The 25856-nt window shown below is 35.2% G+C and overlaps 1 pseudogene; it reads right to left on the reverse strand.

Moving 5' to 3' along the window:
* Positions 1-3739: 3739 nt before the first annotated feature.
* On the reverse strand, positions 3740-25244 carry LOC113279229 (annotated as a pseudogene).
* Positions 25245-25856: the final 612 nt, after the last annotated feature.

Consider the following 25856-nt stretch of genomic DNA (forward strand, 5'->3'; position numbering starts at 1 on the left):
TGTAACCCTAAATTCAAAGTTGGGTGAATTGAACGAACCACCACCACCATCACCAAGTTCGTCCTCTGCTTTCTAATCGAAGACTGGGTGAATTCATTGAATTAATTCCACGATGATTATCTTCATGTAATATTCATTTGGGGTTTCTTGGAGATTCATCTGCAGAAAACTTCATCAACAACAATGAATCAATTGATTCTTCTGTGAAAGATCGATTCAGGCCTAGATTTAAGTTTAATCGATCTCTCATAGAAGTATTGCTAGTGATTCATAATTTTGGAAATGCAAATCTTGGTCATCTTCATCTAAGGTATTTCTCATTCATTCATTTGGGGGTTTAATGATTTTTCAAATTGGAGGTTACACACTACTGATTTTGAATGGTACAATTTCTGATGGTGATTATGAACATCTCTATCTTTCAGATTTTAGGTGTATTATGTTTGTGAATTGTATCCTGTTTTGAGAATGTTTTGGTGATTATGAACATCTCTATCTTTCAGATTTTATGTTTATTATGTTGTGTGAATTGTATCCTGTTTTGAGAATGTATTGTGATTATGAACATCTCAATTGCATGATTTATGCCTCCACCAAGTAGTTTTATATGTCAGTTGACAGATGATCTTAAACTAAGACATAGTATTTGGTTGTATGATGCCATCATTGGTGAATAAAGCTTGTATTCTGTTTTGAGAAGCAGCATCTCAGGAGTCACTGTGATTTGTATTCACTGTCAGATTGTAGAATTAAATTAGGTGTGCATAAGGCTCCACCAAGTAGTGCTCATGTCAATTATGTGCAAGTCGAATACGACGCAACCAACGCAAGCCAATTATTGTTAGTCACTGTGATTTGATCTTTATATCTAAAGATCAAACATATATGGATGTTCGTAATGTGTCCCTTTGCCAGATTGTAGATTAAGACTAGGTGTGTATATGCCTCTCTATCAAGTGAATTAGACTGGATAGAAAAACACTAAAGTGACTTGTTGTCAATATGCATTTGTTTTCGATACATCTTAGTCTTGTACATGATCCAGTTCTTTGATTGTAGTTTTAGTTTCTAGAATACACCCTGCATCTCCAACATTATCGACGCACAATCATTGGACATATAAATAAGCCGACTTCATCATATTGCATTTAAAAGGTTACAACCATTCGTTCATCATGGGAGCAACATTTACATGTTTCATAAACTTAAACATACCCATTTACAAGTTCACCATCTTACCCACAAAAAATCTAATATCAACAAAAAGAAAAAGAAAAAAGACAATAAACATCATTCCCTTGCATTTCAGTCTCCATTGCCAGAACCAAAAAGAAAAAACATGATTCAGTGACTTACCATTTGCATTAGACCCCTCTCCATTCGAATTCTTCCCTGTACTTTGATAATAGCTATTTCTTACATTATGTCATCATTTCCATTCGAGCACTTGCCCAAAATCCACCATCTCTCTACAGAAGAATTCAAATGTCGATAAGGCTTACTCATTGTCATACACATCACTCGGAATCAGAATCATCAGATTCATCTTCCTTCTATCAGACGCCTCTTCCTCATCATCAGACCCCTCTTCTTCCGTCAGGCCCCTCTTGCTCCTCATCAACCACTCTTCCTCCTCGTCTTCATCTGCATCATCCTCTTCGGAATCGGTTTTTTTTGGCCAACAATGTTCATTAATCCCAAATCTCTCATCTTGGCGAAATCCTCAATCATCACTCTTAGAGCAGATTCTGTTCACTTCGATACCCAAAAAAAGCAGCAGCTCTTCATCTTCGGAAGCATCACTGTCATTTCTTTCTTCATTACTGCCCTTTCAGCCAACCTCATCTTTTTTAGCATGCACTTACCAGAACTTCTCCTCCTCTTCTCTCTCCTTTGAAAATATCAAAACGACGCTTGTTTTGCAAAATTTGTACCGTTTTTTCAACTGGTTTCTCCTTTTCAACTGGTTTCTCTTCTGTTTTGATTACATCCACTGCAGCATGCATCTCTTCCCAGAGTGTAGGGACTTCAATATCATATAACAAGTCATTTACTCTGTTGTTTACCTTCTCCAGATCATTCTTGTTCATCTGCCCAATCATCTGCATAGTGGCTGATAGCCTTTCACATCTTTCTTTCTCTTCTAACTTTTTAAATATATGGACTTCAATATCATATAACAAGTCATTTACTCTCTTGTTTACCTTCTCCAGATCATCCTTGTTCATCTGCATAGTGGCTGATAGCCTTTCACATCTTTCTTTCTCTTCTAACTCTTTCAATAGTTGCTCTCCAGTCATGGGGGATTTACCCTTTGGTCTGTGTTGATCATCATCACCAGCCATTTTGATTGATTTGATTTGATTGAGAAAAATTCAGAAAACAGTAATCTCCCTCTACAAATTCTCTCTCTGAATTTTTTTGCTCTCTGACCCTTTGGTTTCCTTGTTAATCCCTTTGGTTTCCCTGTTTATTCTCTCTTTGGAATAAATAAACTATATTCTTGTAGGGTCACGACTATTCCCAAGAGAAAGCTTTAATCGAATACGTACCCTAGTCTAATTGGCACCTATTCTAACCCACAATGTCATAACACTACAACAAAACACACGTTTAGTGAAAAAAATTTTATGTGACCAACAAAATTTTGTCTGCAAATCTAGTGTTTAGGGAGGAATTTTTTTTGGTCACAATATATATTTTTTTCGCGACAAACGGTAAATTTAGTCTTTAAGGTTGTCACTGAAAACTTTTGTGACCAAGTATGGTGACCAACTCTGTCTCCGTCTCTAAATATCTTTTTTGTGACCACATATAGTGACCAATCCTGTCTACGTCTCTAAATTTTTCTTTGTGACGAATTATTTTGGTTACGTAATTGGTTTCTAGCGACAAAGGAAAATTATAGTCTCCAAACATATTATTGCTAACGATCGAAGACTTTTATCCCTGAATATATCTTACACTAACAAAATTAGTATGTCGCCGAAATGAATGCCCATCAAACAAAGATTTTTCCGTTAGAACTATTAGTATCCAAAAAAATTGTTGTCGCAAATGGATTGTTTTCTACCAACGGAAAAAAATTGGTCTTCGAAAAAACTATTGCTGACAACGTGTAACTTTTGTCCTTATATCTATTTAGGCAGCCAAAATTGGTTCGTCATCTAAATGAATACGAAGCAAATTTGAAATTTCGCCGTTAAAACTTTGTAATGACAAGACAAATTGTGGTCACAAAATCTAAATATTCGGTGACTGCTTGTGATTTAGTCTGCTCAGAGGAATTGAAGTGGTGATGTTGCTTCGAGTATGACTGGGACAGTTGTTGCAAAGACACTCCTCACAGGCATCACCTGAACCTGAATCATCATCAAATTTGGTCATGATGGAGCTTCGACTACCTTCGAAGTAACACGAGAAAGGGAATAATTCGGCACACTGTATCAGAAGAGACTGAGCAGTGGTTGAGCATTTTGACCAATTAAAATGCCTTGTAATACATTTCGAGTCGAAGAGATAAACTGAAGAAAGTAGCTATGTTGCATTCCTTTTCGTACTGGATCTGGTAGAACAAACCATCATACCTTGTGTTGTTTGCTCAATTCATGAAAAGTAGACTCGCAATCCATTTTAAGCGTATTTACACAAACATATTGAGGCTTTGAGACGTCTGCAAAATGAGCTTATAAAATCAATACAGACAATAAGGTTACTTGAAATCCATTCTAAGCTTAATCTACTGTGGTCTCAATTCATAATAAGGCAACTTAAAATTGAATGAAGACCATGGAGTACGATATCTAAAGCATTGAGGTCCATACAAATATTTGTCATCTGTACTAGCACACGAAGCTGAAGGATTGTTGTCATTCAGAGGGCTGGTACCGTGATTATCAACAATCATCTGGTTACCTGGCTCTGAAACTGAACCTCTTCCAGGTTATCTGATACCGAAGCATCACTGTTTCTACCACTGGTTTCAAGGCGTTTCATCAGGCGAGAAACACTAGCAATTCGAGCATTTACCTCTCGTCGTACTTCAGTACCAAGATCAGCCATTGCAGTGTTTCGAGAAAATAGCCTCTCCTTCCATCCTTTGGTACTTTTTGTAATCGACTCTTTGTACCTTAGATAACAATATTAATAAATAAGCTAGAATTCAACAATGACCAACTTGTAACTCAATTAACGTAGGATGCTATTCTTATTTCTTTGACCAATACCTTGTTGAAACTGCATTAAATTTTGATTTTAGAGTTTCAGAGAAAGACTGTAACTCAGGTGGCTCTGCTCTATCTTGATCTATTGGGGAAGATTGACCTGCAGAATTACTAAATGGCCAAAAAAAGAAAAAAAAACGGGTGAAAATGAGAAAAAAGATCAGAAAAATGCAAAAGATGCATCAAAACAATCCATCAACCACCAGAAGAAAAAGAGTATGACAATTTGGATCGCCGTACATTGGACTACTAAAGGAAAATCTACGTTGATTAGCTGCGGAATGACTAGATCCAGATGCTGAAGTAGGACTCTGATCAGCTTGCGGAGCAAGAAATTTTGGGGTCCCTGAGGAGGTTTCAATTCTCACCGTCATTATAGGGGAATTTGGACTAGTTGCAGCAACTGGATGAGCAGGTTCATCGTCCCCAATTCCCTGAGCTGGAGTGGCCGTAATAGGAGTGGAAGAAGCTACATTAGGCTGAGATGAGAACACCAAGAACTGTGGTCGACCCTGACCAGACAACCTATTTCGGTGGCCGTCCCTTCTAGACATGTGATGTGCCCTTCCCATTGCAGCAACAACAGCCAAATGTTAGATAATACACTCTTCAAGTTCAGCATCATTTGCGCCTACAGGTAACTGCATCGAAATGAAAAGATAAACATGAATAACTACCGAGAACAAATTTTAAATTTTCTGGTTTTCGTCGCAACTTTTTTCCTTTGATTGTAGTTACAAGGTCGGAAAAAATATATATGTGTTGTAATTCAAAATCTCCAAGAGCAGCATGATGAAATATTGTGGCATTTCGTGGTCGGTTGGACCTAATGTTCCTCTCATGTTCCACTGCCTCAAGCAATTCTTGGATAGAAAGACAAAGGTTCCATTAAGATAATTAGTTTCAGAGGAACTCAAAACACAAAACAAAAATAGACCAGTAAAACAAGAATGAAAACCTGGTGGGATCCTTCAGGCTGATGGATTGCCAGCACATGGGGCACTGCGAACTTCTCTGACACCTAAAATATGAACAATAACATCAATTAGCAAACACATATTCCACCAACTAATCTAAGTTAAGGTTTCCAAAAACTAACTCCAAATGCTGACCAAGAAAAGTTTAGTACAACACAAACATGGATTTTTCCCCTTGAGACAGATAAACCATCAATTTGCTTTCGACACCTGTACTAATTTCTGCCCTTGAGACAGACAAACCATTCTCTCGGAACACCCTAGTGATGTCTGATAGAAATCCCACTCTGTTTTTAGTGCACACATCCAACTTCAACCCCTGTATTTTGAGAAAAAGAAATAAGAAGCAGAAGAGAGAAAACAAGGATTAGAAAAAGGACTTCTAGAAGTGATCAGGTGATAATCTTAGGCATAGGTTTGATTGATAAATATGCTGATCTCTTAAGTATATGAATATACAGCTGCGCATACATGCATGGGAGATCTTGCGTTCTGCAGCTACTACCAAGTATTGCCTGACCCTTTGTCTCTCCCTCCCTGAACCCAGAGTGCAGCCATCTCTCTGCCTGATATAGTACTCTTGTTTCCCCACATACAACAGACAAATCATTGTTAACCTCAATAAAATCCTTCCAGCTCTGCCACCTGCAGGTTCATACATGGTTCAGATGTCGTCAGGTCAAAGTTTATTTCATCTCAAATATACCAGTAATTTATCATGTGGAGAACTAGGACCAGTTGTCATAGTAATCAAACACGCAGTAATATCTGAAAAGTTATAAATTTAATTGATATCCTCTTTTGTTGTTTAAGGAAACCAATCTCAAAAGTGAAAATCACAGCTGTTTTTACAAAACCAAAAACGAGTAAGTCATTCAAAAGAGATTATGGCAGATATTTTAATTGGAAGAGTAGGAAACTAAAAACGAAGATGAAAGTCCAGGAATGGTTAGTTGATTGGACCTGGGCTAAAGCTGGAATAACTTTCTTTTCTGATTCCTAGAGGAAACCATCACAATCTCCAATTGCAAATACATCATCCACAGAAGGTACACGCATCCATTGATCAATACCAATCCTGCATTACCATGATCATATAAACACGCAAGTGTATATCATCAGTGGGAATATTTTAAAACATCAAATGCAGGTGACTTTAAAATACTTTCCGCCAGGTGACTTGGGAACACCACACTGTCACAGGTTTGATATGTTATTGGTAATTCAATCCAATGCATTGAGATTAAGATTACAGGGCATGAAAAAAATAAGATTTCAAGTTTTGAACTACCAACAACAAAAGAAAAAGTAAGATACAAGAAGCAATTACTCTCTGAGATGTCCGTGCAAATTGTACCATATCGACATATGCTGAGAGCAAAATATGTTACTTCACAGACCTGTATAAGATTTAGCAGCAGCCTGTAAGCCTCAATGATAGTTCCATAATTATTTTCAATCTGCAATCAAAAAAAGAGAACTTAGTTAGTAGAATTTGAGGTAGAGGGAAAGAGACTGTGTATCAGGAATCTATAAGCACATGAAAACTAAAGAGAAACTTACCTACATCAGCATATGGCTTCCCAACACCTAAAAAAATCAAAACTAAAAACCACATAATTGACTGATATGATATAGAGAAGAAGATTGAAAAATTACGGAATCTTAAAGATTAATTTTATTGCTCATATAATGAAAATTAATACAAAGCAGGAATGTTATTCAAACTAATTGAACACATTCCAAACCAACAAAATAAAACAAAGAAACTAACTTAAAGTGCTGAGCATGAGTCACATAAGTGACAAACTAAAACAGTAAAACCAAATTCAACTTAGACTACTGATCATGAGTGTCTGTAACTGTGACATTAAGACCTAAACGTTTCAGCACATCTTGTTGGAATAATGCCTGGTTTTCTTTCATTTTCCGAATTTCTTCTTCTTGTGTTTGGACTTTTTCACGCAGTTCTTCAGTTTCTTGATTTGACTGCATAACAGCTACACGTCTTCTTATTTTTTCTTCCCCATAACCTCAACACATATGTCGTCTTCATCTCTAGGTTTTGATCCTTCTTCCATGCTTTGTTCTTTGATAGCAATCATTTGATCCTACACGAAGATCATATGTGAGTAATAAGAAGAACCTAAATATACAGATTCAGATACAGAGGCACGCTGAACAGATCCCAGAAAAAGGCATTTATGTTTCACGGATGATGCAAGTATATAGTTCCAGATGAACAAAAACAGTGCAACTTAACATTTGACACCTTTATTCGCATGATGATAACTTACATATTGGCTGCGTGCCTTGTCGCTCATCCAGATTCGATTGTTAGTCGTTTTATCAACCAATCGAGTATGTGTGTCATGGAACACTTGGATATGGGAGTGATTTCCCGATTCCATACTCTGTTTCATGAAGAATAAGATCCAATTTTTGTTAGCAATTTCATGTGTTACAATAGATCATACTATTCAACTAACCAGAAACCGGTAGTTAGGGGTACAAATGAATACCTGCTCATGACGCACAACAAATGCCATGGAACCACTGCAATGGTTGTACTGAACATTTTCCCTGTTTTCGGATCCAGCTAACGACCGTTTCTGCAATTTAATTTTATTATCGGTACATACATTAGTAAAGAAATTTTATAGCCACCAAATCTAATCAGTGTAATACCTTAAACTCAGGTGAAGAGAAGTGGTTGCAAAGCCACTCCCACTTATCCTGGGGCACATCTTTGTATGGCTTAGCTTTTATTTGTTCGATGGAATGAGAGGAATCGACCAAACTTTTGAAATAGGAGGACATCAAACTCCTATGACTGTTGTACTTTTGCCCATTGATCAGTGTAGGTAATCCCAGATAAAGGGGACGCTGAGGTCCACCCAGAACTTGTCCTGCAACAAGATAAAAGTTAGGATCTCAAGTCAACCTGTAGTTTACAAGTAAAATATTGTACACGGTTAAACATACCTTAACCCTTTCCATTAAGGCTTCTCTGTCATGCAATGGAATATTTTTCCATGATTTGTATTCCAAGGGAGCAAAAGACCTGACAATGACCCCATATTATGTGGCCAGTTTTCTTCGGTTGAAGCACACAGCCTCACTTGCAGACTCTTTAAGCTTCACGGGCAATTTTCGATCCGTCGTCATCGCTAGTAGTCTCTCAAGCCCGACTCCCCGACTTATTCCCCTTGTGTTTCGTTTTTTGGAAGTTGATTCTTGAAACAAAAAAAAAACATGTTGAAAATGTCAATATTGAATACTCACAGAACAAACAAACATAACATAATAGCAGTATTTGATATTTCAACAATATTTGTGATTTTTCATACCCGTAGAAGCAGTGATTTGGGGCACGATTTGTAATAGGACAAACTGAAAAGAAAAGTATAAAAGTGTAAGCAAAAAAGGATGATTCAAGATTATCAAAGTCTAAACATTCTTGTGGAAATAAAAAGACAGCAACATGACAAGTAGACAAGAAAGTATAATGCTACAGTTTTCTAGTGACCATATTGACTCCTTCCTGCCTACTTACAAGTACCATTAGGAAAACAATGGTAACAAGCAGCATCTTCTTAGGGAATTACAGATGTGAGTAATTGGGATTGATTTGATTCCATGGAAGAGGAACACATCAACAACCATACCCAAAAACAAAAAAATAGATGTAAGTAATTGAAATTGACTTGATTCCATGGAAGAGGAACCCATCAACAACCATACTCCAAAACAAAGAAACAGATGGAAGTAATTGGAATTGATTTGATTCCATGGAAAGGGAACCCATCAACAACCATACTCAAAAACAAAGAAACAAATGTAACTAGTAATTGGCATTGATTTGATTCCATGGAAGAGGAACCCATCAACAACCATAATCACATATTGGCATTGAATTGATTTTATTGCTCACAATCGAAGTACAAAAAAAAAAAAGATTTAAGGGAAAATGCAAAAATGTAATGTAAAAGAAAAAATATATTGTACCTTAGGATTTTGATGAAATAAGTTTCTGAGAAGATGAGATGATGTTCCATCGATGCCTTAGGGTTTATATAGCCTGAATTTTTCAGAAAAATTGAAACCAAAAAAAAATTAGCGCGAAACATCCCGTCAAAAGAAACTAAAACTTCAATTTTCCTCGCAAATTAGTTGCTTGATTTACGAGAATCGTTATCGAGATTTATTTTGGAGGGAGTATGAAATCGACGGCGGGAAATAATTTTGCTCAGTTTTAATCGGAGATTATTACTCAATATGGCGAAATCTATATCAAAAATTCTTAATATGGAAAATTTCATTCCCAATCTGGAAAATATCTTAGGGTTTGGAAAGATGGAAGACAGAAAAAAATTGACTGAGTAAACGAAGCTATTCTTTCTCTTCTTTTGGGTTAGGTAGGGAATATTAGAGTATCTTAAAGTTTGAGTATCTTAAGAAAGTCGCACATACAGCCAATCAGAGACAAGCACGTCCCTTGCTTTACTCCTGTACCTCTTTTTCACGTGTATAGGCAACAGATAAAGCCTAAATTAGCTTTGTCTAGTCTACGTTTTAAGTGATAGGGAACAACATTACAGAACTGACCCCACTTTAATTTCTTAACATTGCTTTCAATAAAAACTTTCAAGGACAAAATAGAAAAACAATCCGTGCAAAAATTACATATTCCATAACCGAAAATAGAATAGATGAAAAAAATGATGGATTATGTAAAATGCAACAAATACTTTTCTTTAGGAATTTTGTGTGCTCCCAACTTTCAACTCCACTCATCCCATTTTAACAAATGTAAAAAATGTTTCTGGTTGTATCCTAAAAAAGTAAAAAATGTTTTACAGCCCTTTTGACGTAATGTTAAAAATATATTTGGCTAATTAATGTTATAACAATTGCTTGCACTTAAGTATTTTTAGCCTCCTCCGTTGATGGTGATTCTATTTTAATTATGTTTATGGTTTATTTTTTACAAGTGTGTTCACTATTTTCAGGCATCGTAATATTCAAAATGTCGGCCCATATGTCTTGCCGAATTATTTAAATATATGCTAGTATGTTGTTCTTGTTATTTTCTAAAAGTATTCAGGAAAGAGTTCTTCGTAACATTTTGTAATAAGTTACTTATGCTTTCGATAATTTGAAGTTCATCTACTGGTGTAAAACAAATAAGTCTGATCTGAAATCCTGTAAAAAAAGTTGATACACACATTTATAGGTTTGAAATTTTGGATACGTAAATTTTTGATACTGGTCCATTCCTGTCTAAATTTCGTGTTTGAACAAACAAAATTGGATATCCAAATCCATCATTTCTTTTTTGAGAAATATTAAATGAGTTTAGAAGTTTTTGGACATCAAAAGACTTGAAAATTTAGCTGCTTTAACTCAGATAAAAGATTGAATTTATTTATATGGCTCATCTGGAGGCATAGTTGTTCATTTTTTTCGACGATGCACAATTTAAACAGGTTATTTCATTTTGTTTGATACGCAGTTTATATTTGAGTGCAAGTGTGTTATATCTACTGACAATATGCATATGTCAGTTTTGGAAACCTCCAAATGCTATTTGGCTATGAAAATCAACTTCGATGCTTCTTTTATTCGATATCCGATACAACGGATAAAATCCTATATATATGATCTCGAATATTCAGAAACGGATTTCGGATATCGGATAGATATTGACAGGCCTAGTGGTGGACGACACTGAATTGTCTCGGCAACTGACTGATTCATTCCACAAACTCCATTTTTATTAATTTATTAATAAAAGTTAAATTTTTATTTTTTTGTATTTTTTTTATTGTCTAAAAAAAGAATTATTAAAATTTATCTTTTATATGGAACGTAAAGTTAGCTCGCTGGTAGACTAGCACGATAACATGTTCAACTAATGTAATTGTACGTTGTTGGAACTCGCTAGTACGCTAGCACGACAACATGTTCAACTAATGTGATAGTCTGCAGCATATCATTATTGAAGGAGACTGTCAGGTGGTAGTCAAGTGTCTATCAGATAGATTTAACTCAAGCATAGTCAAGCATGTCCCAGAATCGGACAACACTGCATCCCACTCCCTAGCGGATTATGCCTTCTCTCACAAAGTCCAAGCTATGTGGACAAGTACCACCTCCCAGCTGATATTGTTTCTCTTTGGATTTAAACCACCTAAATTAATTGTTTTTTTTATATTTTTTTATTTTTCTTTTGTGTACCAAGAAACAAAAAGCAAAAGAACAAAAAAACAAACAAACTAGTTACTCTTTATCAATAATTTTTCTTTTTTATGGAAAATGTAATATATTAAATCAAACAATGGAAAAGGATATTATTACTAGGCTCACAACCATCACGTGTAAATTACTTTCTATCTTTATTAATAATAACTATTTTTTAAAACGGGCCCATAGCTCAGCTGGTCATCTCTGTTCCCTGAAGTTTCATGCGTTCTAGGAGGTTTAGCACGACAAACCTATTCAATTAATATAGTAGTACGTTGTTGGAGCTTAGATTATTAGGCTTCAAACTAGTTTCTTTATCTAAAAATAAAATAAAAAAAACCTTTTAATAAAAAAAGGAGACATCGAAACTAATGTGATTTTGTTTTATTAAACAACTTTGTATATAAAAAAATTAATCAAACACATCTTTGGTTGGTAACATAGCAACTAGCTGAGCCCCACCCCTCTCTGAATTAATAGCAACTCTTAATGTATGAAAAATGAAACTACCAAAACCACTACAGCATCATTATTAACTAAGCAATTCTTCAGATGCTTGAAGAAACACAAAGTGTCCTCGCCGATCTCCCTAAACACGAATCACGAAAATTGAATGAATTTTTTATTATTATTTTTGTTTGCGGTTTATAAAAAAGCTTGTAGAGACGAATAATTTGTCTTTGAAATTCTCTTCTAAGCAAAACAAGTAGTTCTTAAAAAGTATTTAGGGACAAAAAAAACCTCTTTAATGAAGTAGAAAGTTGTCTGAGAAATTCATTTTCTAAGGAAACTGAGTTGTCTTTGAATAAAGCATTTCGAGGTAAACTGAGTTGTCATTGATGGAAAATTTGGGACAAAACATGTTGCTTTGGATGAGGCAAAAAAATTTGTATTGAAAATTCGTTTTAAAGGCAAAATGAATTGTCTCCAAAAATTTGATATTCGTTTTAAAGGCAAAAATTCGTTTTTAAAGGCAAAAATAGTGTGTTCACTATTTCAGGCATCGTAATATTCAAAATGTCGGCCCATATGTCTTGCCGAATTATTTAAATATATGCTAGTATGTTGTTCTTGTTATTTCTAAAAGTATTCAGGAAAGAGTTCTTCGTAACATTTGTAATAAGTTACTTATGCTTTCGATAATTTGAAGTTCATCTACTGGTGTAAAACAAATAAGTCTGATCTGAAATCCTGTAAAAAAGTTGATACACACATTTATAGGTTTGAAATTTTGGATACGTAAATTTTGATACTGGTCCATTCCTGTCTAAATTTCGTGTTTGAACAAACAAAATTGGATATCCAAATCCATCATTTCTTTTTTGAGAAATATTAAATGAGTTTAGAAGTTTTTGGACATCAAAAGACTTGAAAATTTAGCTGCTTTAACTCAGATAAAAGATTGAATTTATTTATATGGCTCATCTGGAGGCATAGTTGTTCATTTTTTTCGACGATGCACAATTTAAACAGGTTATTTCATTTTGTTTGATACGCAGTTTATATTTGAGTGCAAGTGTGTTATATCTACTGACAATATGCATATGTCAGTTTTGGAAACCTCCAAATGCTATTTGGCTATGAAAATCAACTTCGATGCTTCTTTTATTCGATATCCGATACAACGGATAAAATCCTATATATATGATCTCGAATATTCAGAAACGGATTTCGGATATCGGATAGATATTGACAGGCCTAGTGGTGGACGACACTGAATTGTCTCGGCAACTGACTGATTCATTCCACAAACTCCATTTTTATTAATTTATTAATAAAAGTTAAATTTTTATTTTTTTGTATTTTTTTTATTGTCTAAAAAAAGAATTATTAAAATTTATCTTTTATATGGAACGTAAAGTTAGCTCGCTGGTAGACTAGCACGATAACATGTTCAACTAATGTAATTGTACGTTGTTGGAACTCGCTAGTACGCTAGCACGACAACATGTTCAACTAATGTGATAGTCTGCAGCATATCATTATTGAAGGAGACTGTCAGGTGGTAGTCAAGTGTCTATCAGATAGATTTAACTCAAGCATAGTCAAGCATGTCCCAGAATCGGACAACACTGCATCCCACTCCCTAGCGGATTATGCCTTCTCTCACAAAGTCCAAGCTATGTGGACAAGTACCACCTCCCAGCTGATATTGTTTCTCTTTGGATTTAAACCACCTAAATTAATTGTTTTTTTTATATTTTTTTATTTTTCTTTTGTGTACCAAGAAACAAAAAGCAAAAGAACAAAAAAACAAACAAACTAGTTACTCTTTATCAATAATTTTTCTTTTTTATGGAAAATGTTAATATATTAAATCAAACAATGGAAAAGGATAATTATATTACTAGGCTCACAACCATTCACGTGTAAATTACTTTCTATCTTTATTAATTAATAACTATTTTTTAAAAACGGGCCCATAGCTCAGCTGGTCATCTCTGTTCCCTGAAGTTTCATGCGTTCTAGGAGGTTAGCACGACAACCTATTCAATTAATATAGTAGTACGTTGTTGGAGCTTAGATTATTAGGCTTCAAACTAGTTTCTTTATCTAAAAATAAAATGAAAAAACCTTTTAATAGAAAAAAGGAGACATCGAAACTAATGTTGATTTTGTTTTATTAAACAACTTTGTATATAAAAAAATTAATCAAACACATCTTTGGTTGGTAACATAGCAACTAGCTGAGCCCCAACCCCTCTCTGAATTAATAGCAACTCTTAATGTATGAAAAATGAAACTACCAAAACCACTACTAGCATCATTATTAACTAAGCAATTCTTCAGATGCTTGAAGAAACACAAAGTGTCCTCGCCGATCTCCCCTAAACACGAATCACGAAAATTGAATGAATTTTTTTATTATTATTTTTGTTTGCGGTTTATAAAAAAGCTTGTAGAGACGAATAATTTTGTCTTTGAAATTCTCTTCTAAGCAAAACAAGTAGTTCTTAATAAAGTATTTAGGGACAAAAAAAACCTCTTTAATGAAGTAGAAAGTTGTCTGAGAAATTCATTTTCTAAGGAAAACTGAGTTGTCTTTGAATAAAGCATTTCGAGGTAAACTGAGTTGTCATTGATGGAAAATTTTGGGACAAAACATGTTGCTTTTGGAGGCAAAAAAATTTGTATTGAAAATTCGTTTTAAAGGCAAAATGAATTGTCTCCAAAAATTTGATATTCGTTTTAAAGGCAAAAATTCGTTTTAAAGGCAAAAATAGTGTGTTCACTATTTTCAGGCATCGTAATATTCAAAATGTCGGCCCATATGTCTTGCCGAATTATTTAAATATATGCTAGTATGTTGTTCTTGTTATTTTCTAAAAGTATTCAGGAAAGAGTTCTTCGTAACATTTTGTAATAAGTTACTTATGCTTTCGATAATTTGAAGTTCATCTACTGGTGTAAAACAAATAAGTCTGATCTGAAATCCTGTAAAAAAAGTTGATACACACATTTATAGGTTTGAAATTTTGGATACGTAAATTTTTGATACTGGTCCATTCCTGTCTAAATTTCGTGTTTGAACAAACAAAATTGGATATCCAAATCCATCATTTCTTTTTTGAGAAATATTAAATGAGTTTAGAAGTTTTTGGACATCAAAAGACTTGAAAATTTAGCTGCTTTAACTCAGATAAAAGATTGAATTTATTTATATGGCTCATCTGGAGGCATAGTTGTTCATTTTTTTCGACGATGCACAATTTAAACAGGTTATTTCATTTTGTTTGATACGCAGTTTATATTTGAGTGCAAGTGTGTTATATCTACTGACAATATGCATATGTCAGTTTTGGAAACCTCCAAATGCTATTTGGCTATGAAAATCAACTTCGATGCTTCTTTTATTCGATATCCGATACAACGGATAAAATCCTATATATATGATCTCGAATATTCAGAAACGGATTTCGGATATCGGATAGATATTGACAGGCCTAGTGGTGGACGACACTGAATTGTCTCGGCAACTGACTGATTCATTCCACAAACTCCATTTTTATTAATTTATTAATAAAAGTTAAATTTTTATTTTTTTGTATTTTTTTTATTGTCTAAAAAAAGAATTATTAAAATTTATCTTTTATATGGAACGTAAAGTTAGCTCGCTGGTAGACTAGCACGATAACATGTTCAACTAATGTAATTGTACGTTGTTGGAACTCGCTAGTACGCTAGCACGACAACATGTTCAACTAATGTGATAGTCTGCAGCATATCATTATTGAAGGAGACTGTCAGGTGGTAGTCAAGTGTCTATCAGATAGATTTAACTCAAGCATAGTCAAGCATGTCCCAGAATCGGACAACACTGCATCCCACTCCCTAGCGGATTATGCCTTCTCTCACAAAGTCCAAGCTATGTGGACAAGTACCACCTCCCAGCTGATATTGTTTCTCTTTGGATTTAAACCACCTAAATTAATTGTTTTTTTTATATTTTTTTTATTTTTCTTTTGTGTACCAAGAAACAAAAAGCAAAAGAACAAAAAAAACAAACAAACTAGTTACTCTTTATCAATAATTTTTCTTTTTTATGGAAAATGTTAATATATTAAATCAAACAATGGAAAAGGATAATTATATTACTAGGCTCACAACCATTCACGTGTAAATTACTTTCTATCTTTATTAATTAATAACTATTTTTTAAAAACGGGCCCATAGCTCAGCTGGTCATCTCTGTTCCCTGAAGTTTCATGCGTTCTAGGAGGTTAGCACGACAACCTATTCAATTAATATAGTAGTACGTTGTTGGAGCTTAAATTATTAGGCTTCAAACTAGTTTCTTTATCTAAAAATAAAATGAAAAAACCTTTTAATAGAAAAAAGGAGACATCGAAACTAATGTTGATTTTGTTTTATTAAACAACTTTGTATATAAAAAAATTAATCAAACACATCTTTGGTTGGTAACATAGCAACTAGCTGAGCCCCAACCCCTCTCTGAATTAATAGCAACTCTTAATGTATGAAAAATGAAACTACCAAAACCACTACTAGCATCATTATTAACTAAGCAATTCTTCAGATGCTTGAAGAAACACAAAGTGTCCTCGCCGATCTCCCCTAAACACGAATCACGAAAATTGAATGAATTTTTTTATTATTATTTTTGTTTGCGGTTTATAAAAAAGCTTGTAGAGACGAATAATTTTGTCTTTGAAATTCTCTTCTAAGCAAAACAAGTAGTTCTTAATAAAGTATTTAGGGACAAAAAAAACCTCTTTAATGAAGTAGAAAGTTGTCTGAGAAATTCATTTTCTAAGGAAAACTGAGTTGTCTTTGAATAAAGCATTTCGAGGTAAACTGAGTTGTCATTGATGGAAAATTTTGGGACAAAACATGTTGCTTTTGGAGGCAAAAAAATTTGTATTGAAAATTCGTTTTAAAGGCAAAATGAATTGTCTCCAAAAATTTGATATTCAGGGGATATTTATATTGTCTCTAATTAAATTAATTCAAGACAAATGTTTTGGTCATAAATAGTTATCATTAAAGACAAAATAAATTGACATTGTACTTATGTTTTTGAGACAATGTTTTTGGTCTACAAAAGTTGGCATTAAAGACAAATTAAATTGACGCAAAACTTCTGTTTTTGAGATAATTTTTTTGGTCTTAGATAGTTATCATTAAAGACAAATTAATTTGACACAAAACTTTCGATTTTGAGACAATTTAATTGGTCTTAAATAGTAATTATTAAAGACAAATTAGTTTGTCCTTGAAATTTACATTTTTGCGACAAAAACTTGCCCGCAAAAAAGTGTCTTTTGGTGGCTAATTTTTTGGTCCTTAAAATAACTTTCGCAGACAATTTTATTTCGTTGGTGAAAGAGACTTTTGTTGAAAATAAATTCTTAGTTGTTAATTCATTTTTCTCGTGACCGTTCATAATTTTGTCGCGAAATACTTTCCCAGATGGGGTATTCGAGACAACTTCGTGACAAAAAAAAATTCATTTCAGAAAATATTTCGAGACAAAAACAGGGGATTTCCTGACAAATTTTTTTGACACCAAACCCCCATTTTCTTGTAGTGTAATGACGTGATAAACCTAGGTAAAATGGCATTTTGGTTAATCAAAGTAGATTTTTTTTTTATTTCCTTCTCTTACTTGCGCGGGAGAAAGACTGGAAGAGGCGAAATAGAGAAACCCTAGGTAAGGAATTCTTTCCTTCTCTTATCAGATTAAATTCAAACTTACTTGTTTAATTTCATGAATGGGGGATGTTTTTATTTTATTAATTTTAAATTACTATTGCTAGGGTTTCAGGTATATACCTTTCCCAAATCTAAAATCGTTTTCTACTGTATTATGTAAACCTAGGGTTCTGTCAATTTTAAGAGTTTTTTATGATCTTGGTTGTGATTCTATATCTTAGTAAGAATTTTAAGAGTTTGTTATTGTCAGGGTTTCTTTTGTTTTGTTCAGGTCTTTCATATTTTTATGATCATAAACCAGTTTAGGTCTTTCATATCTTAGTATTAATTGGTTGAAACAATTGATGTTTTGTGTGATTCTTGTGACGAAAATTATGGAATTTGGTTTAGGTTGAGATAATTTTTGTTACTAGTGGATGTTAATGGATTTAGGAATTTGCTTTTGTTGCTGTAAGGAGTAAAAGTTACATTGTAGATTAGGCCGGCATTGTTATATAGCTGGAAAGGAGAATCTGTTACTGTATTCTATCGATTTTGTTTTTATTCACTTCGCAACGGTGTTCTATCATGCTAAGCAATTGGTTTAACATGGAAGAAGGCGTATTTGAACCCGACGTTCGACAAGCAACGCACGTGCACTCCACTTGTAGCCTATTAGAGAACTTACTCATTCCTTACCTCCACATACAACAAATGGCATCTTTTGACTCCGCGGAATATTTGGCAATCACCAAAGCATGGGTAGCCGAAAGTCGAGTTCTAGATCGCTCCTCGACCGAGACCCTTTGGGCGAAGATACATAACAAATTTAGTCAAGATTATGGCAACCCAAGAGGAAGAAGTGTTCAACAAATCAAGGATAAGCACAACATCATCCTAGATGCGGTAGCTGGGTTTTTTAAAATCAAACACCGGATCTGGCACTCAAGCCACCTGAGCTTGTCCCCTCTACAACTTGTACGTATCTTTATGGTTTATTCGGCACAATACTTTGTTTTAATTTATATGTAACCAAATAAGTTTGTGTGTTGTTTTTGTAGCACGAAACCGTTAAAGAGCGCTACTTAGAGGAAAAGGGGGAAGCATTCACATTTGATGAAATCGTTTACTTCATAGTATTCATATTTTCGGAGTATCAACAGCTACGGAGTACCACCAGAACTCAATGGTGGGTGAATTGGACTCCATACTCTTATTTGGCTTCCAGATAGCAAAGGCCAATTCTCTGTTAAGAGTGTCTATAATGTGTTGTCTAGTGCATCTAATACTTTTGAAGGTACTAATTCTGTTTCTCCACAGGTATGGAAAGCTTTGTGGAAGTTAAATTATTTGTTTGGAAGTGCTTAAAAGATATAGTCCCAACAAGAGATAAACTAGATAGATATGGAAATTATTTGTTTGGTTTTAAATATGAATGTTAGTAATATTATGGTACATCATTGTTCATTTAGGAGCTAGATTCTCTCTTGGTTTATGGTACACCATTGTTCATTTGCAGGAACATAACTCCAAATAAGACAATATCAATAGATGTCATTAATAAACTTGTGTCTTCTGGAACTAATCTTGTTTCTTATACTAATGGGGTTGTGCAGCCGCTAAGATGGAAACCTCCTGATAATGTTTACAAATTTTGATCCTCATTACAAGGTGGAATAGGGCTAATAATTAGGAATTGTGCAGGTAGCTGCATTCGGGTGCAAGGACAATGCTTTAATGGAGGAATGAAGATAGGAGTTGTAGCTGAGGAGCTGGAATGTAAGGCTATGCTGGCAGCTGTTACTCTGGCATAAACTTTAATCATGTTATCTTTGAATCAGATTGACAAACTTTAATAAAATCCATCAATGATCAAACCTATTATGTTAATTGGATGAATCAATCTTTGGTTTTAGATATTAATTCTAATTGGACAGAACACACAAATATAGTAGTGTGTTTTAGTTCACTTAATTCTAATTGGGGCCATAGCAATTCTTACGATTTTTATTTTCAACTGCACCAACACGTACTCCACTTTATACAAAGATAGTTTTTTACTTTAGTACCGTTATAACAACTGCAGCAACACGTACTCCGCTTTTTACCTATCATTTTGATTTATTTATTTATTTCTGATTCATTTTGATTTATTTTCTGAATTCAGGTATGAACAAAAAAATCTTCAGTATGGAATGAATATTAATTGCATCGCATCTAACTCCGGTCATTTAGAGCCGTCAAAGCAGAAAATTATGCAGCAGGATAACAAGATTTGACTGAGAAAATTCTAAACATAGAACGTGCAACATGCAAATTGAAGGATCTTTACCTACCTATTTTACCAAATTATTTACGATATACACTTAAATATTTTGCCAAATTATTTATTAGTAAAGATATTGCCAAATCTTAATTTACCCTACGTGTTCATCTCTCTCGTCTTAAATCATTTCATGTTTCTGCTCTTAAATCTTCTAACCTCCCCCCTAGAAAAAAAACAAGTTGTTTACTTTGATCATCTGATTCATCTCCTGGATAAACCATATATTCCCCTGTCAGTTTTTCTTTGCGGATTAATCGGATCGACCGTGTAAGTAATTCTTTTCAGTGCTGCTTTGTTAACTGAGATTGTAACTCTAATGGTCATAGTAGGGTAAATATCATCTTCACATGCAACTGTATGTAGGTAGATGACCTCTGATTATTTGTATGATTCATATATGATAACTGAACTCACATTGTGATTTGTGATTACTCTTTGTGACAAGTTTTATTATGTCGTAGTTTTATTCGGACCACAATAACATTTTCACAAGATGTTGACAAGTTTTTTCTCCGTCCAGGTATCTGAGAATTCATAATGGATCCTAGAGTGGATCCTAGATTAATGGATAAATCTTGGATGTATACCGATAGAACCAAACCGCATTATCAAGACGGAGTCGATGCATTTATAAAGTTTGATACGCATACATACCAACAGGATATTGCGACTGGGAAACGGAAACCATACAACAAGGGCAAAGTTAAGATTCTATATCCATGTGTGAAATGTCTCAACATCTACGTGCACAAGGCAAGTGAAGTTAAGTATCACTTATATACTTCTGGATTCATTCAAAATTATGCCGTATGGACTAAGCACGGAGATGAGTCATCATGGTGGACACTTCTGTATGGTAATGGCAGCGACGGTCCGCACTCTGATGAACCAGCACATGCCGCAGAGACTATAGAAATGGTTAATGCTTTATTAGGAGAAAATTTTTCAAAGGAATCTGAGAAGATGCAACGGATACTCAATGATGCTGGTAAATCTTATACGAAGGATGTAAGGATTTTACAAAGATATCTGCAATGTGTGAACTGTTTAACTTGAAGAGCAAGCACGGAGCTTCCGACAAGTTCTTTAATGAACTTCTACCACTGTTACAATCCATGCTCCCTCCAGGAAATGAGATGATGAAAAGTACATATGAAGCTAAGAAGGTGATGAGAGATTTGGGTTCAGGTTACGAAAAGATACATGTATGCATCAATGACTGCATTCTCTATAGGAAGAAATACAAGGATGACATCAAGTGTCCCACCTGTGGGGAATCAAGATGGAAAGTTGACGACACCACCAAAGAGGTGCATGAAAAAATTACGGCAAAAGTCTTGTGGTATTTCCCAATTATCCCAACACTGAAATGGCTATTTCAATCAGAGAGAATTGTCGAATATTTATTGTGGCACGACACCAGAAAGAAAGAAGAGGGTGTTTTACGGCATCCGGCGGACTCATCAGCATGGAAAAATATAGATGAAAGATATCCCGTAATTCGTGATGATCCTCGAAATCTGCGTCTAGGCATTTCGGCTGACGGGGTTGACGTAAACAAAGGCATGCAAAAACAGCACATTGTGTGGATAATTCTGACAGTGATTTACAACCTTCCGCCAAGTTGTGTATGAAGAGAAAGTTCATCATGATGTCATTAATTATCGATGGGGGCCTTGTAAGTACATTGATGTTATGTTACAACCGTTTGTCGAGGATCTCAAGGAATTGTTTGAGGGAGTCCAATATTTTGATGCGCTGAAACAGGAGATGTTTACTATATGTGCGGTTGTTTTATGGACAATAAATGATTACCCTGCTCTCGGTACACTGTGTGGTTGCCCCTACCAGGGACGAGACGCCTGTAAGGTGTGTAGGATAAATACTTACTATGTCAGGCTAAAACATTGTAGAAAAGAGGTTTATACTGGGCATAGAAGATACCTACCATACAATCATCCATTCAGACGTCAGAAGGGGTTCAACGGAAAAAAAGAAACTGAAAAGGCTCTGAAACTTATGACCCCGTCACAAATACACAATGAGGTAATGATTATAAAGAATAAATGGGGAAAGGGACGGAAGAACATTGTGGTGGAATTCGTGCAGGATAACCCTGGAAGAGGTGGAAAGATGAAGAGAATCGAAAAGACCATCGACCCAAAAAAGGGGAAGGGGAAGGAGAAGGAGACCGAAAGGCGCTACTGGAAAAAGTTCAATATATGGTTCCGGCTCCTCCCATACTGGCGGTATCATGTTATACACCATTGCATAGATTTCATGCACGTCGAAAAAAATGTATGCGAGAGTATCGTTGGAACATTGTTGAACAATGAATTTAAGTCGAAAGACCACCTTGCTGCTCGAATGGACCTGAAGGAGATGGGTTTTAGAGACGAGTTGCAACCTCGGGAAAATGACAAAGGGGGATATATACTAAAGGAAGCATGTCACTCATTAATCCCGGAGGAAAAGGACAAGTTATGTGCAACATTATCCGAGATAAAGGTTCCACAAGGGTATTGTTCAAACTTTTCAACACTGGTGAATCGAAAAGATCGAAAGCTTATCGGACTAAAATCGCATGATTATCACATACTAATGCAACATTTTTTTCCCATTGCGATTAAATCAATTATGTCACAGCCAACAAGATATGCTATTATCAGGTTTTGTTTCTTTTTCAGGGCAATATCTAGCAAAGAAATCAAGGTGGCAGAGCTAGAAAAATTGCAGTCGGATCTCGTTGTGACGTTGTGCTTTCTCGATAAATACTTTCCTCCATCCTTTTTCGACATCATGGTTCATTTAACTGTGCATCTTACCAGGGAAGTGCAAATTTGTGGTCATGTATTCTTTCGATGGATGTATCCGTTTGAAAGGTGCATGAAGGTCATAAAAGGGCATGTGCGAAACAGAAACAGACCTGGAGGAAGCATTGATGAAGGGAACCTTGCGTAAGAGACAATTGAGGTTATCAGTGAGCACCAACAAAGCATGAATGATACAGTCGGAATTCCACCAGACAAACTCAACACATCTGACACTGGCGAAGATTCTTATTCTTTCAGGGGAAAACCAATGTCAAATCCTAAGTTTCCTCGTGTTGATAAGGATCTGTTTGATAAAGCGCATTTCTATGTATTGCGGAATTCGCCTGAAGTTGCTCCTTAAGTTGAGTAAGTATAACTAGATCTAACCAGATAACCTCATTTTTTATTTAGTTTTTGATTCTGTGTCCGAATTTCTGTAAAGATAATAACATTAATCATTGCACCGTCCAGCCGACACCAGAATGTTTTGAAGGATAAATATCTTGGTATGAGTGATAGACAGCTAGATCAAAAACATCGTGAAGAGTTCGCCAAATGGTTACAAAAAGTGGTAAGAGTTTGCAGAAAATGCCACTCTTGATATGTAACTTTTGCATTGAGACGGAGGCTAATCCTTATAATGTATTTCAGGTTGACAGTGAGTGGACAGACTCTAGGGAAAACTTCAATCAGGACTTAAGGTGGCTATCAATCCCACCGAATGCACAAGTAGAGACATACGAAGCATATCACATCAATGGATACCTGTTTCGCACAAAATCTCATGATGGTTCCGTTAACCAGAATAGCGGGGTTTACGTAGAGGCAACTGACACGCACATTAGACAAGCGGGGATTACCCTTAATCTGGCGGATTATTATGGTGTTTTACAAGAGATATGGGTGCTAACATATCATTCGCTGAAAGTTCCACTTTTCAGGTGTAAATGGGTTACCAAAGCAGGGGTCTCAAAAAACAAACTTGGCTACATTTTGGTTGAACTTGATAAGTTGGGACTCCAGGATGATCCTTTCGTTGTAGCCTCTCAAGCTAAGCAGGTATTTTATGTGCCAGACCAGGAAAATAAAAGAAAGTCTATTGTGTTAGGTGCACCTACCCAAATCTGGAAATATGCTGGTGATGAAGTCGATGAGGAATTCAATACGGCAGTTATTTGTCGGAATGAGTATAAATTTCCAAAGGTAGATATACTTGACCTGCAAAGGACATCCAGGGATGATACTATCGAGACGAAATTAAGGGTAGAACTGCAAGGAAACCACCAGCACTAAAAGCAGTCCCTGCTTCTCAAACAACTGCATCTGAGCAACCATTTCCAAGGACTAAGCGACAAGCCAGGTGATAAAATGTAGTTGTTTTGATTTTTCTGTTAACTAGAGAATGAATGTATGGATTGTTGAAAAAAATTTGATTCTTAAATCATGGTGGGGTTTTGTATGCAGATGGGTTTTAGCAATGTTGGATCAGTTTGGATTTGGTTATACTGATTATTGAAATAATATTCTGCCATGCTAGGATTAGTAGTAATAGTACTAGGCTTGCACATAGATTTTTTTTTTTTGAATTGGGCCTAAAATAGTCTTTGAATTAATCTTACTCCAACAACATTTTATAAACTAGAGTAATACCCACCATCTTAAACAACATTTTATATACCCTATTGATTCATTAATTCAGTCATTCCTACGCCCATCTCTACTTAACAATCATTGGAATTTTAGAATCATTCACCAAGAACATTGCTTGTTTGTATATTTACAAAAACAAGAAGACAATAACAAAAAAAAGTCAAATACTACAAACATTCCTTTAACATTTATCAGCTCATTGAGCATTATATCAAGTTTTTTCAATTTCCGCATCAGCATCACAAGTTCACACAACTATCAAACCCTCAAAAGATCAAAGCTTTAAACTACCATTACAACTACCATTACATATTCTCAAAATACCTTCACCAAAAGGCCATAACCCAAACCCCTTTCATTACAAACCATTACTACAAACTTGAAACAACGACTACCCCTTTCAACTTTACAATCCAAACACAAGAAAATTACCTGTATCTTACTACTTGCCCACAAAATCAAAATAAAAAGAAATCCAAAACCGTCCGCATCAACTTTCAAAATACAAAGAAACTTACCATCTTTCGCACCAACATCAGGAAGAGTAGAAGGAAGGAAAATTACCAGAAAAGCTGTTTTGCAAAAAACTTGTTGATCGTTTTCAGGATTTATGCAATGCCTGAAAATCTAGCCTTTCCTGGTAACTCTGATGAGCTTACCACCGTTCATCCTCATCAGTATCCAGACCCTCTTCACCATAGTCCTCGCTATCAGATGGTGCAGGAGAAGTCCAACTGGATGATGATTCATCATCACTATCCTCATCCCCTTCTTCCCTTTCTTCCTCACTTGACTCATCATCGAGATCAGCGATTCGACGACTCATCTTCACTGCAACAGGTTCACCCTCACTCATGGTGCGAGCAAAAATCTTGGGATTGGCAAGTTAATATTCAAATCGCCTTCTCATCATGATAAGAATTCATCCTTTGCTTGTCCTCCGCAGCATGCGAATCTAGGTCACTGGTATCCATTCCCTCCATTTCATACTCATACCCTTCTGAGGCCTCGGAATCGCTTTCTGTTGAACTGCCAAACTTTGGGGTCTTGACCTGTTTCTCAGCCTTTTCCTCATCCTTCCGTTCTTTCCATTCTAAGAATTTGGGTATCCATGCATTGTAGAGAGCCTCAAATATCCTTTTCTTCCGCTCCTGAACAGCCTCTTCTGCTTCTCTCTGACGAGTTTGCTCTTGAATCCGATGATCAATTTCAGACTGTGCATCTTCTCTTAACTGCTGCAATTCCTCTATGCTCAAAGAAGGGAGAATTGACTTGGATTGTGCAAATTCATGTGTTACTGGTGGTGCATTTGGAAGATTTCCGATGGAATTGGTTAAATTCTGGGCAGGATCATCCATACTCTCAATTTAGTTTTCTAAACCTAAACCTTTCCTATTTTGTTAAAGATCTCTCTGAAAATGGTAATTTCTCTGCTAATTAACCCCTCAAATACCCCATTGTGCCAATT

This window comes from Papaver somniferum, chromosome 5 (assembly GCF_003573695.1).
Source record: "Papaver somniferum cultivar HN1 chromosome 5, ASM357369v1, whole genome shotgun sequence".
NCBI classification, from domain to species: domain Eukaryota; kingdom Viridiplantae; phylum Streptophyta; class Magnoliopsida; order Ranunculales; family Papaveraceae; genus Papaver; species Papaver somniferum.